The following is a 12,866-nucleotide window of genomic DNA, read 5'->3' as shown; positions in this document are numbered from 1 at the left end:
TGTGCAAACAATGAGGATGTTGGATTGAAGTGCTTTTAGTTTATTGGTCATCTATCAAAAATAGAAAACATTATGCCATCAAAATCCTCAGTTTTGTTTTCCTATTATCATTATGTTTCCCCTAGGTCTTTTTTTTTGTATATGGATGTAGAGCTCTGTGTTATGAAGAGGATATTTGAGAAAAGCTAGTGGTGGGGATTCAGTATATTAACTGTTTACCTTTTTTCTCAGAGTTTTCATTAATCTCCATGTGAAAGGCTCTGAGATCCTGTAGGGATTTGACATGGGAGACTCTACAGTTTGTAAAGAGAGACGTTTTACAAAATGCTGCCTTTGCTTGGGAACACATGTGCACCCCTTACATCAAGGAGAAAGGGCTAGAATTCTATTTGTATGTGTAGCTGTCTGTAGGAGCAGGGATCAGCCTTGCATTGATATGGTCACAAATCTCAATGCGTCACAATGGCTTTTGGAACAAATGAATGACATGTGTAATAAGGGGCTGTATCTAGGTTTCTGTTTTCAGGTAGTAAGAATTCCTCAACTGCCAGCAGTAAAAATGACGTGTTCTTTCTGAAGTAGTTTCAAACCAAAGGAGATTCAAATACCTGCAAAAGCACAGTGTAAAGGTACCTACCACATGTAAATTTAGATGAAAGGTATTGAATGACAATGTATTCTCCTTTAGCTTTATGGTTGAAATATTAAATGTTTGTGATCACTTTACTATTATTACTTTAATTTTTGTACAATCCAAAAGTCAAATTAACAGCTCTCTCAATGTCTCAATGATGTCTTGATGTCATATGTAGGGGTATGAATAAGGGGATTATACTAATGCTTATAATATTATAGGCATAATAATATAGCTATTATATACACTATATTATATACATAGTATATATGGTTGTGTACATGGTATATAACATACTATATGCTATATTATATGTATAACATATATTATATTATGTTACTACCATGTAGTAATTGTTATTGTACTAATATCTAGCATTTCCGGGGATTATTTTGCGCCAGGCACCACGCTAAGTGTTTTACTTAAGTTGATTTACTTGATACGCATGTGAATCTATGTGAGTTATTATTCCCTTTTTGCCCACCAAAAGGTGGAAAGGAGGAAACTAAGGGCCATAGAGGAGCCCAAAAACACATAGCTAGTATACAGTAGAGACAGTACTTGCATCCATACCGAAATTCCAACTCCTGCACTTTATTGCTAATGACCAAAAGTTTATCAGTGGCCACAAATTTGGAAAAATTATTTAAAAATTAATATCATTTCTGTTTAGCTTCTTATTAGCCAGATATAACTTTTGTTGATTAGAAGTTTAAAAAATCATATTTGCTAAGACTGGATTCTTGTTAGAAAACATTTTTGAAAGTAAGGTTTAACTGTGAAATTGAAACACGCTCTATTTTCCTGAGGGTGCACTTAAGGCCACTTTTACTCGTGCAAGCTAACAATTACTCCCAGTAGGTCAGAGGCATATGGCTAATGAGTTATTTGCCACTGGTGGCAGCAATGATGGGAAATCTGGTTTTATGATCTAATCTTTCAGAGATCTCAGGCAAGTGGCAAGAAAAGACACAGAATCTGTTTTGTTAAACTTTTTTTAAATGTTTATTTATTTTTGAGAGAGAGAGAGCATGCATACATGCAAATGGGGGAGGGGCAGAGAGAGAGACACAGAGAATCCGAAGCAGGCTCCAGGTTCCAAGTTGTCAGCACAGAGCCCTATGGGGCTCAAACCCACAAACCATGAGATCATGACCTGAGCCAAAGTCGGACACTTAACTGATGGAGCCACCCAGGCATCCCTTGCTAAACTTTTTTTAAAAAGTTTATAGTTATTTATTTTGGGGGGGAGGGAGGAGGGGCAGAGATGGAGAGAGAGAGAGAGAGAGAGAGAGAGAGAGAGAGAGAGAGAGAATCCCAAGCAGGCTCCTCACTCAGCACAGAGCCCAATGCAGAGCTCAATCCCACAAACCGTGAGATCATGGCCTGAGCCAAAATCAAGAGTCAAAGGCTTAACTGACTGAGCCACCCAGGCGCCCGTTAACCTTTTGAAAATTTGTTTGGCTGTTTGTCCATTTGTGAACTTAAGTTATTTAAGGAAATATTTCAGTCCCTTTGGAAAGGAGAATACACTGAGATGTGGACAAGTGTGTTTTTGTCTGTCTTTAGTTTTGTTTGTCTTTAGTTCTGTCTTTAGTTTTGACCCACGGCTGAGGTTGCGCAATAAGTTCTCTGTGTTTCTAAGTGACTGTGTTTGAGAAAAGCCTGAACTTTTTCTTGACGGACTGTATCTTCCTCAAATGGCCACAACAGTTTCTCTCATCCAACATGTTCTTGGCACTCCTCCTTTTGAGAAGTGAGGTCTATATTCTGCACCCTTAAATTTGAGCAGATTTGTACTATGGTATGACATCATATGACTTGTAAAGCTAGTTGATAAAAGGTGATATGATATGTTCCTAAGATGGGGCCCACCACCATGCTGTGAGAAAGCCCAAGCCACTCATGTAGAAAGACCCACATGAGAGGAACCAATGTCCCAGCTCTCAGCCCTTGTTAAGCTCACAGCCAACTGTCGCTTAGCATGTGAGAAGTGCATCCTCCAACCCTCAGCCAAGCTACCCCAACCAACACTGCCTGCCAAGTTCTGCCCAAATTGTAGATTAGTGATCCAGATAACTAACTGATAGTTATTGTCTCTAGCTGCTATGTTTTATCCTGGGTTGTTAAGCAGCAATAAATAACTGAAGCGTCTCTAATCATATGAATGTGAAGTATCTTCCTGTCTCTAGAGGATAGTAATCAATTAAATTCTAAAATATCAAAATAAAAGTTCTCTGTTCTTATTGGCTAATAGAGATCCATGAATGTTTATATAAATCTACTATTCCCCAAGTTCCACATTTTTATATTCTCATATCTTATACTTTAAATAATAATCCAAATTCATATAAATAGGGTGAATCTTAGGACAAAGTATATGGATTTAATCATTTTGCTTTATAAAATGATTTTGGGTAGTGTCTTTTCTGGACTTTATCAATGTGGAGTAGAATACAAGCATATATTTTATTTCATGTGACATTTGCCTTTTTTAATTGAAGAAATTAGTTAATCTGGACTCCTTAACATTCCAATACTGTTTTACCAATCAGATAAGAAAACATTATTTCCTACTGCTACCTCCATATAACATTGAAAATTTTTAATCTTTTTTTAAAGTTTATTTATTTTTTGTTAAGTTTATTTATTTTTGAGACAGAGAGCGAGCATGAACGGGGGAGGGGCAGAGAGAGAGGGAGACACAGAATCAGAAGCAGGCTCCACGCTCCGAGCCATCAGCCCAGAGCCTGACGCAGGGCTCGGACTCACGGACCGTGAGATCGTGACCTGAGCTGAAGTTGGACGCCCAACCGACTGAGCCACCCAGGCGCCCCTAAAGTTTATTTATTTTTGAGAGAGAGAGCGAGCACTCGCGGGATGCTAGCGAGCATGGTGGGGGGAGGGGCAGAGAGAGGGAGACACAGAATCTGAGGCAGGCTCTGGGCTCTGAGCTATCACCACAGAGCCCAACGTGGGGCCAGAACTCACCAACTGTGAGATCATGACCTGAGCTGAAGTTGGACGCTCAACTGACTGAGCCACCTATGCGCCCCTACACTGAAAATTAAAAAAAAAAAAAAAAAAAGTAAAATCATGTGTTCAACTGAACTGAATTACACTTTTAACAAATGTTTTTATATAAATAGTAATTATATTCTGTAGTCTGTCAGCTTAAATAAAATTTCCAAAATCTGTAGTTAATTATTTTGTCAAAAATTCTTTAAGTAGTATTATACCAGGGTAATTCAAGGAAAATCTTGGATCCATAGATAATTTTTAAGTAATGTAGAATACTAAAACATTGGCCACCAAACATTGTTTTAATACATATATTATTTTGCCATATTTTTATTTTTACATGTCATGGTCATATTGATACATTTTTGCTTTAAAGAAGGTATGAAAGGAATTGGTGTAGGGACATCTGGGTGGCTCAGTTGGTTAAGCGTCAGATTCTTGGTTTCTGTTTAGGTCATTATCTCATGGTTTGTGAGTTCAAGCCCCACATTGGGCTCTGCACTGACAGTGTGGAGCCTGCTTGGGACTCTCTCTTCTGCCCTTATCCTATTACACACACTCTCTCTCAAAAGCGAAAGAAAGGAAGGAAGGAAGAAGGAAGGAAGGAAGGAAGGAAGGAAGGAAGGAAGGAAGGAAAGAAAGAAAGAAAGAAAGAAAGAAAGAAAGAAAGAAAAGAAGGAAGGAAGGAAGGAAGGAAGGAAGGAAGGAGAAAGAAAGAAAGAAAGAAAGAAAGAAAGAAAGAAAGAAAGAAAGAAAGAAAGAAAAAGAAAGAAGGAAAGAAAGGAATTGGTGTGGCCATAGGGAGTGGTATTATTCTATTCCAAGAGAAACTTTTATTCCTTTCCATTCATGAGGCTTGTTAATATGCTAAAATGCTTGTTTATGACACACAGTTATCAATTACCTATCTCCCAGGTCTTTCGGTGGCAAAGTAGTTCATCTGGCTAAAACTATAACTAATATGGGCAATTGTAAAGGAAAACCTCACTCTTTGTTCTGTGTTTCTCCTATTACTTCACACTCCACCACACTCACACCACTTGTGACACCAGGTATATGGGCTTTTTTTCCCCTACACCGTAGCAATTCTCTGTGCTATCAGCTGGGCATCCTACAATTTGATTCAATTTTGACACTATCTGGAGTTGGGATAGACACGAATTCAGCCCCACAGGACTGCCCCACTGGTGCAAGTAGGAGGTCCCCAGGTTACCCACAACTTATGTCTGACTTGGTTACAAATCAGAGTTTCCCATGACCTCCTTCTCCCTGGATGTGATTATTTGCTAGAACAGCTCACAGAAGGCAGGAAAACACTTATGTTTACCAGTTTATTATACAGTAAAGCACATGGTAAAAGATACAGATGAACAGCCAGATGAAGAGATACATACATAGGGTGAGGTCTGGAGGGGTCCCAAGTGCAGGAGCAGGAGCTAGGGTGCTCCACTTTTCTAATATGTAAATGTTAGAAGCTCTCCAAACTCCATACTCTAGGGATTTTTATGGAGGCTTCATCACATAGGCATTACAGATCATTAACTCAACTTCCAGCTTCTCTCTGGAGAATGGGGGGTAGGGCTGAAAGTTTCAAGCTTATAATCAGGGCTTGGTCTTTCCGGCATTCCTTTAGGAGCCCACCAAGAGTCACCTCATTAGAGTAAATGACACTCCTATCATACAGGATATTCCAAGGAATCTAGGAGCTCTGTGTCAGGAACCAGGGTCAAAGACCAAATATTAGGACAAAAAATGCCTTAGTGCTCTTATCAGTTAGGAAATACAGGGGTTTTAGAAATTCTGTGCTAGGAACCAGTGGCAGAGACCAATATATATATTTTCTTTTATTTCACAGTGATCAAGATGATGTTAGAAACCATAATGACAAAGGAGCACAGCTGTGTATCAATGTAATGGATGTGCCTTGGTTTATCAAGGGTAAAAGAGCATAGTTTTGACTCAAAGTAAAGTCAGGTTATTCAGAATATGAAAGAGGACAGTAAAAGACAAAATTTGCATGGATATAGGAAGTTATAGAAGGCTCTTAGAAAGTAAATTTTACTTCCTTGGTTTATAATCTCTAAAAATAATGAACCTGAAAAAAAGTAATAGAAATGCTAAATTTCAGCAAAATTTATTTAGCTTTGAAGGAGTTATCCAAAAAATAATTTAGAAAAATGGAGCTTGTGTATCTTTTACTGCTAAACATTATATTCATGCAACACTAAAATTTGGTTTTCTCGCTTTGAAAATTATGAGTGTGACTTGGCATATTTTACTCTTTGCAGATGTAATAAAAGTTTTTCCTTTACCTTTCATGCAATTTCCTCCGTAGATATTCTGTATCTTGCTATTATTAAAAAGCAAAGAGCTCTTTACTTAAAAGAGCTAATGTTGCTTACAGTTGTGTACTTAAAATATATTATTGTTATTCTTTTTTAAAAATTTTTTAATGTTTACTTATTTTTGAGATAGAGACAGAGCATGAGTGGAGGAGGGGTAGAGAGAGAGGGAGACACAGAATCCGAAGCAGGCTCTAGGCTCTGAGCTGTCAGCACAGAGCTCGACGCGGGGCTCGATGCAGGGCTCGAACTCACGAGCTGTGAGATCATGACCTGAGCCGAAGTCGGACGCTTAACCGACTGAGCCACCCAGGCACCCCTATTATTGTTATTCTTTATGACAAATAGCCAAATGTTCCACGATTTATTTTTTACATATCCATGATCCTAACTTAACCAAGTGGCCAAATCTATTTTTTTCCATGATTCTTTTCATTTTATTTATTTGAGAGAGAGAGGAGAGAGAGAGAGAGAGAGAGAGAGAGAGAGAGCGAGCAGGGGAGAGGGGCAAAGGGAGAGAAAGAGAGAGAGAGAGAGAAAGAGAGAGAGAGAGTTCAAGCAGGCTCCATGCCCAGCACAGAGCCTGACATGGGGTTCAATCCCATGACCCTGGTATCATGACCTGAGCTGAAATCAAGACTTGGTTGCTCAACAAGCACCCAGATGCCCCGACCAAATCTATTTTAGTAACTCCTTTGTTTTGTCTTCCAAGACAAGACCCTAAATACAGGGTAGGGCAGGGGAAATTCAATATATCTTTTACACTTGAAATTATATTGAGTCCTCCCAGGGAGTATAAGAGCAATCACTAAATTTATTCTTTTACCTTACAAAAAGAGGGATGCTAGAAATGATTAGCTTTGTTCAGTACATTCGATATTTCTTAAGTAGTTCAGTGCTACAGTTAAGAGCTATAAATTGTCTTAGGAGGGAAGAATTATCAACACAAAAGAGAAGCCCAATCCCAGGCTTCTCTACGTCTCTGTCAGGCTGGGAGCATGAACAAATACTGGGACCTTGATGAGAGAGGAATTCATCCATAGGTATAGGTACTGCAAATGAAACTTATAGAGATAAATTTCTCAGGGTTGGTTTTGTAGCCTCTGGATCAAGGGCAAACAACATAGAGGCTTTTCAAAGGACAATCCTAGATTCCTTATACATATTGTCCCATGAAAGGTAATTCTCTGGCATTAGTAATTTTTTATTTTTAAATTAAAAAAAACTTTATTATTGAAGTATAGTTGACATACAGTGTTGTATTAGTTTCAGGCGTACAACATAGTGATTTGACAATTCAGTAATTTCTTAACACTATATGGCTTTATACATTCAAGGAGGCTAACATCATGTGTTATATCTATGTAAATGGGATAGCCAGAACACAGTAAGACCATCATTTTGTGTGTGTGTGTGTGTGTGTGTGTGTGTGTGTGTGTGTGTGCGTGTGTGTGTTGTATTCATGACTAATTATGAATGATCTTTGGAGATTATTCATGATCATAAAGGCGTCTGCTAAGAAAAATGATTCCAAACTTGAAAATAAGAAAAATAGGGGCAGCATGTCTTTTCAATACTATAAGAGAACATTCTTTAACAGGCCTACCCCCAAATCATTTACCTAATATTTAGGCAATTGTTAGACTTGCTATTCAACAATAATAAATGTCCAGATTTTGTGAATTTACATGTTCACTTAGTAAATAGAAAAATCATATAATTTGTCTTCAAAACCAGGATGCTATTAATCATTCCACAACAGTGTCCGGTGGTGAAGCAAATGATTTCTGAGTCACAAAATAGAAAATCCCAAAGATTATCACCCTGGAGGATATTAATTAATTTTGTATCTAACTTAGCAAGTGTATTTAAATTTTTTTTAATGTTTTTATTTTTTGAGAGAGAGAGAGAGAGAGTTACAGAGTGCAAGTGGGAGAGGGGCATAGAGAGAAGGAGACACAGAATCTGAAGCAGGCTCCAGGCTCTGAGTTGTCAGCGCAGAGCCCAATGTAGGGCTCGAACTCACGAACCGTGACATCATGACCTAAGCCAAAGTCAGACACCCAACTGACTGAGCCACCCAGGTGTCCCGCAATTGTATTTAAATGAGTAAAAATACCCACTTCAAATGCTCTTCAAACCAATTTTACCATCTGCTGTTTCCTTAATTAAAGTGTTGAATATATAAACATCATTTTTTTTAATGTTTTGAAATTATGCTTTGACAGACATTTTACAAAGTGTATCCTGGGGTATTCAAGTCCCAAGAGGTGTTTTATGGGGAAAATGATTCCATGCACACCCTCTTGCCTCTGAGGACATTTCACACACACACACACACACACACACACACACACACACACACACACACCTGCATTTCCTAAATGTACTTGACCCTGGCAGCCCTCTCCTTTCTATTTTTCCCTTTGGTTATTATGTATCCGTCATGTCTTATTGGCGTTTTCTCCAAAATGCATGCTGAATCGATCTACCTGTCTCCAATCCCAATAACCTCATCTTACTTACAGTCACTATTCTCTCTTGCCTACGTTCAGCAATGGTCTGAAACACGGGTCTCTGCTTCTGCTTCTCTTCCACACATTTTTCACAGTGGTAAGTGGTCTTGCAAAAATAAAATCATGTCACGTTTTTACTTCTTTAAAGCTTTCCGCTTGCTTCCCACTGCACTCAAACTAAAATCCATGCGTCCTCCCTGCCACACCCTGCATGAGGTGCCTGTGCTCGTCCCTCTCTGTCACCCTCTGTACTCTCTGTCCACCAGCCTCCCTCCTCTTCCTAGGGCTCTCTGTGCTTCTTCTGCTGAAGGGTTTTGCCTTCTATGATGGTCTCCCTCCAGATTTTACAGGATGGTTTCTTAGTTTAAACGTCATGTCCTCAGAGAGGCCTCCCTGACCACCTAGTTCAAAATAGGCCCTCCATTTATACAAACAAGCAAAGTAAAAGAAAAGCTTGATTTAAGGGTGCTGAAAATATGTTGTGCTCTAAGCGTCTCATGTTCTTTACTGTAGGATCACCTGGAAATTCACCATTCAGTCTTTTGAAGACTACTTTTGTCCTCTTGAAATACATGAATTCCTAGAAGGATTAAGGTGAAGATGGGTGGGAAAAAACTCGTGGCTGGGCACAGGAGCTGGGCCTGTAGACAGGCTTCATGTGGCCTAAACAAGCTAAATACTTGAATTATTGCCAACATTTAAACATTCAGAGGTTTTCAGGTGACTATCTCTGTTTGTGTTGAGAGCAAGCCGCCTTTCTTCCTTAGTGACCATGCTCAGAAAGATCAGCACTGGTTGATTCGTGACACTCCTAGAAGTTCCCTGCTTGCATTTTGCCACCCCTCATGTTAGGCTGCCATTATTGCATATGTAATAATGGATTCACTGAGAGCATTGTGTGCCTAGCAACTTGGGCAAGACTTCTGAGCTTTCTTATAGGTAGGGAGATGGTAATAAAAATAATAGGGTTACAGTTAATTACAGATGTACAATCTGAGTCTTAGAAAGGAATTTAGAGACTAGTTACCCTCCCTCTCGATGGAAGTACTATTTAACCTTTATGATCATGTTTTGAAGACAGTAATATTATTCCCTCCTGGATGAGGAAAGGGGTCCTCAGAGATCACAAAGCTAGCGAGTGGCAGAGTCTGGCCCCTAACTCACAGGAATGTGTTCCTAGTCCAGAGTCCTTTCCACCATATTCCACTGCTTCCCTACATGAATGTGGGTTTTGTGTGTAGGCAGTGGGAGAAGGTGGCAGCAGCCAATATGTATCTCTGCTCAGTTCTCAGGGCTCTAGATCCTTTCTCCAGACTTTGACTCCAGGCAAACTTCTTGACCCTCTGTGTCACTAGTTTAAGAACCATGTAATGTGCCTGCCCTTGATTTAAATTGGGATCTTCTGGCTCATGTTTCTCTCTTGTTACTGCTATTTTTCATTCTGCTCACTCTAGGTCTTTTTTTTCCAGATATTGTTTTAGTCAATATAGATTTTTCATTGATTGTTCCAACTTCATTGAGATGTAATTGACATATAACATTGTATAGGTTTAAGATATACAAATATTGATTTGATATGCATATAATGCAAAATGATTTTCACAGTAGCATTAGTTTACGCCTCCATTCCCTATCATAATTATCATTTCTTCATTGTGGTGCGAACACTTAAGGTCTATTCTCTTAGTAACTTTCAAGTATATAATATTTTTATTTTTTAAATTTAAATTCAGGTTAGTTACCATACAGTGTAGTCTTGGCTTCAGGAGTAGAACCCAGTGATTCGTCTCTTGCATTTGACACCCAGAGCATATCTCAACAAGTGCCCTCCTTAATGTCCATTACCCATTTAGCCCATACCCCCACCAACTTCCCCTTCAGCAGCCCTCGGTGGGTTCAAGTATATTGTATTTTTAAAGTATTAAAAAAAAATTTTTTTTTCAACGTTTATTTATTTTTGGGACAGAGAGAGACAGAGTATGAACGGGGGAGGGGCAGAGAGAGAGGGAGACACAGAATCGGAAACAGGCTCCAGGCTCTGAGCCATCAGCCCAGAGCCCGACGCGGGGCTCGAACTCACGGACCGTGAGATCGCGACCTGGCTGAAGTCGGACGCTTAACCGACTGCGCCACCCAGGCACCCCTAAAGTATTTTTTAAAAATGTCAGTACTTCTATGTAGTTAGCTAATATACAGTGCAATAGTAACTTCAGGAGTAGAACTTAGTGAATCATTACTTACATACAATACCCAGTGCTCATCACAATAAGGGCCCTCCTAATGCCCATCACCCATCTAGCCCATCCCCTACCCACCTCCCTCCATCAACCCTCAGTTTGCTCTCAACAAATATAAGAGTTTCTTGTGGTTGCTTCCCTCTCTTCTCCCCTCCCCCAACTTCCCATATGTTCATTTGTTTTGTTTCTTAAATTCCACATATGAGTGAAATCATATGTATTTGTCTTTCTCTGACTGACTTACTTCACTTAGCATAATATTCTCGAGCTCCAATCCACATCGTTGCAAATGATATTTCATTCTTTCTGATGGCTGAGTAATATTCCGTTGTATATGTACACCACCTCTTCTTTATCCATTCACCACCAGTTGATGGGCATTTGAGCTTTTTCTACAGTTTGGCTATTGTTGATAATCTGCTATAAACATCGAGGGTGCATATAGCTCTTCAAATCTGTATTTTTGTGTCTTTGGGTAAATACAAAGTAGTGCAATTGCTGGATTGAGGGTAGTTCTATATTTAGTTTTTTTTTAAATTTTTTTTTCAACGTTTATTTATTTTTGGGACAGAGAGAGACAGAGCATGAACGGGCAAGGGGCAGAGAGAGAGGGAGACACAGAATCGGAAACAGGCTCCAGGCTCTGAGCCATCAGCCCAGAGCCCGACGCGGGGCTCGAACTCACGGACTGCGAGATCGTGACCTGGCTGAAGTCGGACGCTTAACCGACTGCGCCACCCAGGCGCCCCTATATTTAGTTTTTTGAGGAATCTTCATACTGTTCTCCAGAGTGGCCGCACCAGTTTGCACTCCCACCAACAGTGGACAAATATTCCCTTTTCTACATATTCTTTCCAACACTTGTTATTTCTTATCTTTTTGATGACAACCATTCTAACAGGTGTGAAGTAATATCTCCTTATGTTTTGATGTGTATTTCCCTGGTTATTAGTGGTGTGGGGTATCTTTTCCTGTACCTGTTGGCCATTTGTAGGTCTTTGGAAAAATGCCTATTCAGGTCCTCAGCCCTCTTTTTAATTGAATCTTTTTTTCCCTCTTAAGGTGCATGAGTTCCTTAAATATTTTGGGAATTAACTGCTTATCTTCACAAAAATTGTATAAGTTAGATTTTTTATTATGCTTTTTTTTTTTTTTACAAATGAGGAAACAGAGGTGCAGAGGTGTTAATTAACTTGCCCAAGGCCACAAAATAAGTACATGGTAGAGCAGGTCTTTGATCCCAGGTAGTGTGAATAGCACACCCACGCTCTTAACCACAGCACTGCATGTGGAATCAATGTGAGAAAATGATTCTAGGTATGAGGAAAAAAGGAACTCAATCCATTGTACCCTACAGTCCAGATTACTTGAAACAGTATATAAGAAGTAATGGGGAAAAAATGGGTAGCTATAGAATTTCTACACAAAGGAAAATCTTGGGTGGAAATCTGGTGAAGTAGTTGCTAAGGATTTCTTCTTGATGTCTCACTTACATAGTGAGCACTCCATTTTAACTCAATATATTATATTTGAGGTGGCATGGCAGCAGTGGAAGGGGCAGGCAAGAGCCAATGAATAGGCATGAGTAAGGGCTCCCAAAGCTAGCTCTTTCATTGTCAAATCTGGAAGATTTAGCTGGGGCAAGAGCATGCATGGCCTTAGATGTTGAACTAGCTAAAGTAAATATGACTAATCTGGGGTTTGGGTGCAGAATAAATCGGTATAAAAGGATAATGAAGGGTCATGAGGGGAAGGGAGGGGAGCTGGGGATTAACTGTAGTAGACTAATAGGTATTAAGAGCTCAGCTAGAGTAGGGGCCACAAGTATACAAAGGAAGAGACAGTAGAAAGCTGTACCTTATGACCGACATGGGCATGAGGAAGTGGAACAAAGTTGACTCTATCATTTTGAAACTAAGGGACTAGAAGTTTGATAGAATGATTAACAGAAATGGAAGCACATGACACCATGCTGATTTGTCTCAGGGTCTCTCATGAAGTTGTCATCAAGATGCCAACCATGGCTACAGTCTCTGAAAACTTGACTGAGACTTCCAAGCTCACTCATGGTTATTGGCAAGAGGCTTTAGTTCCTCACTGGCTGTTGCTTAGAAGA

The 12,866-nt window shown here is 39.5% G+C and overlaps 1 long non-coding RNA gene across 4 annotated transcripts in view; it reads left to right on the top strand.

Annotated features, from left to right (window-relative positions):
* The first annotated feature begins 518 nt into the window (after nucleotides 1-518).
* LOC123386668 overlaps nucleotides 519-12,866 on the top strand; it is a 59,752-nt gene continuing 47,404 nt past the window's right edge. For 3 of the 4 annotated variants that reach the window (XR_006600926.1, XR_006600923.1, XR_006600925.1), the window contains exon 1: nucleotides 519-659. This is a non-coding gene — a long non-coding RNA (uncharacterized LOC123386668). The remainder of the gene's footprint in view (nucleotides 660-12,866) is intronic. The other variant, XR_006600924.1, reaches the window with a different exon arrangement.

The sequence above is a fragment of the Felis catus genome, chromosome B4 (assembly GCF_018350175.1).
Source record: "Felis catus isolate Fca126 chromosome B4, F.catus_Fca126_mat1.0, whole genome shotgun sequence".
In the NCBI taxonomy this organism is placed as follows: domain Eukaryota; kingdom Metazoa; phylum Chordata; class Mammalia; order Carnivora; family Felidae; genus Felis; species Felis catus.
The sequence above is the reverse complement of the archived record's forward strand: the minus strand, read 5'-3'. Positions and strand labels throughout refer to the sequence as shown.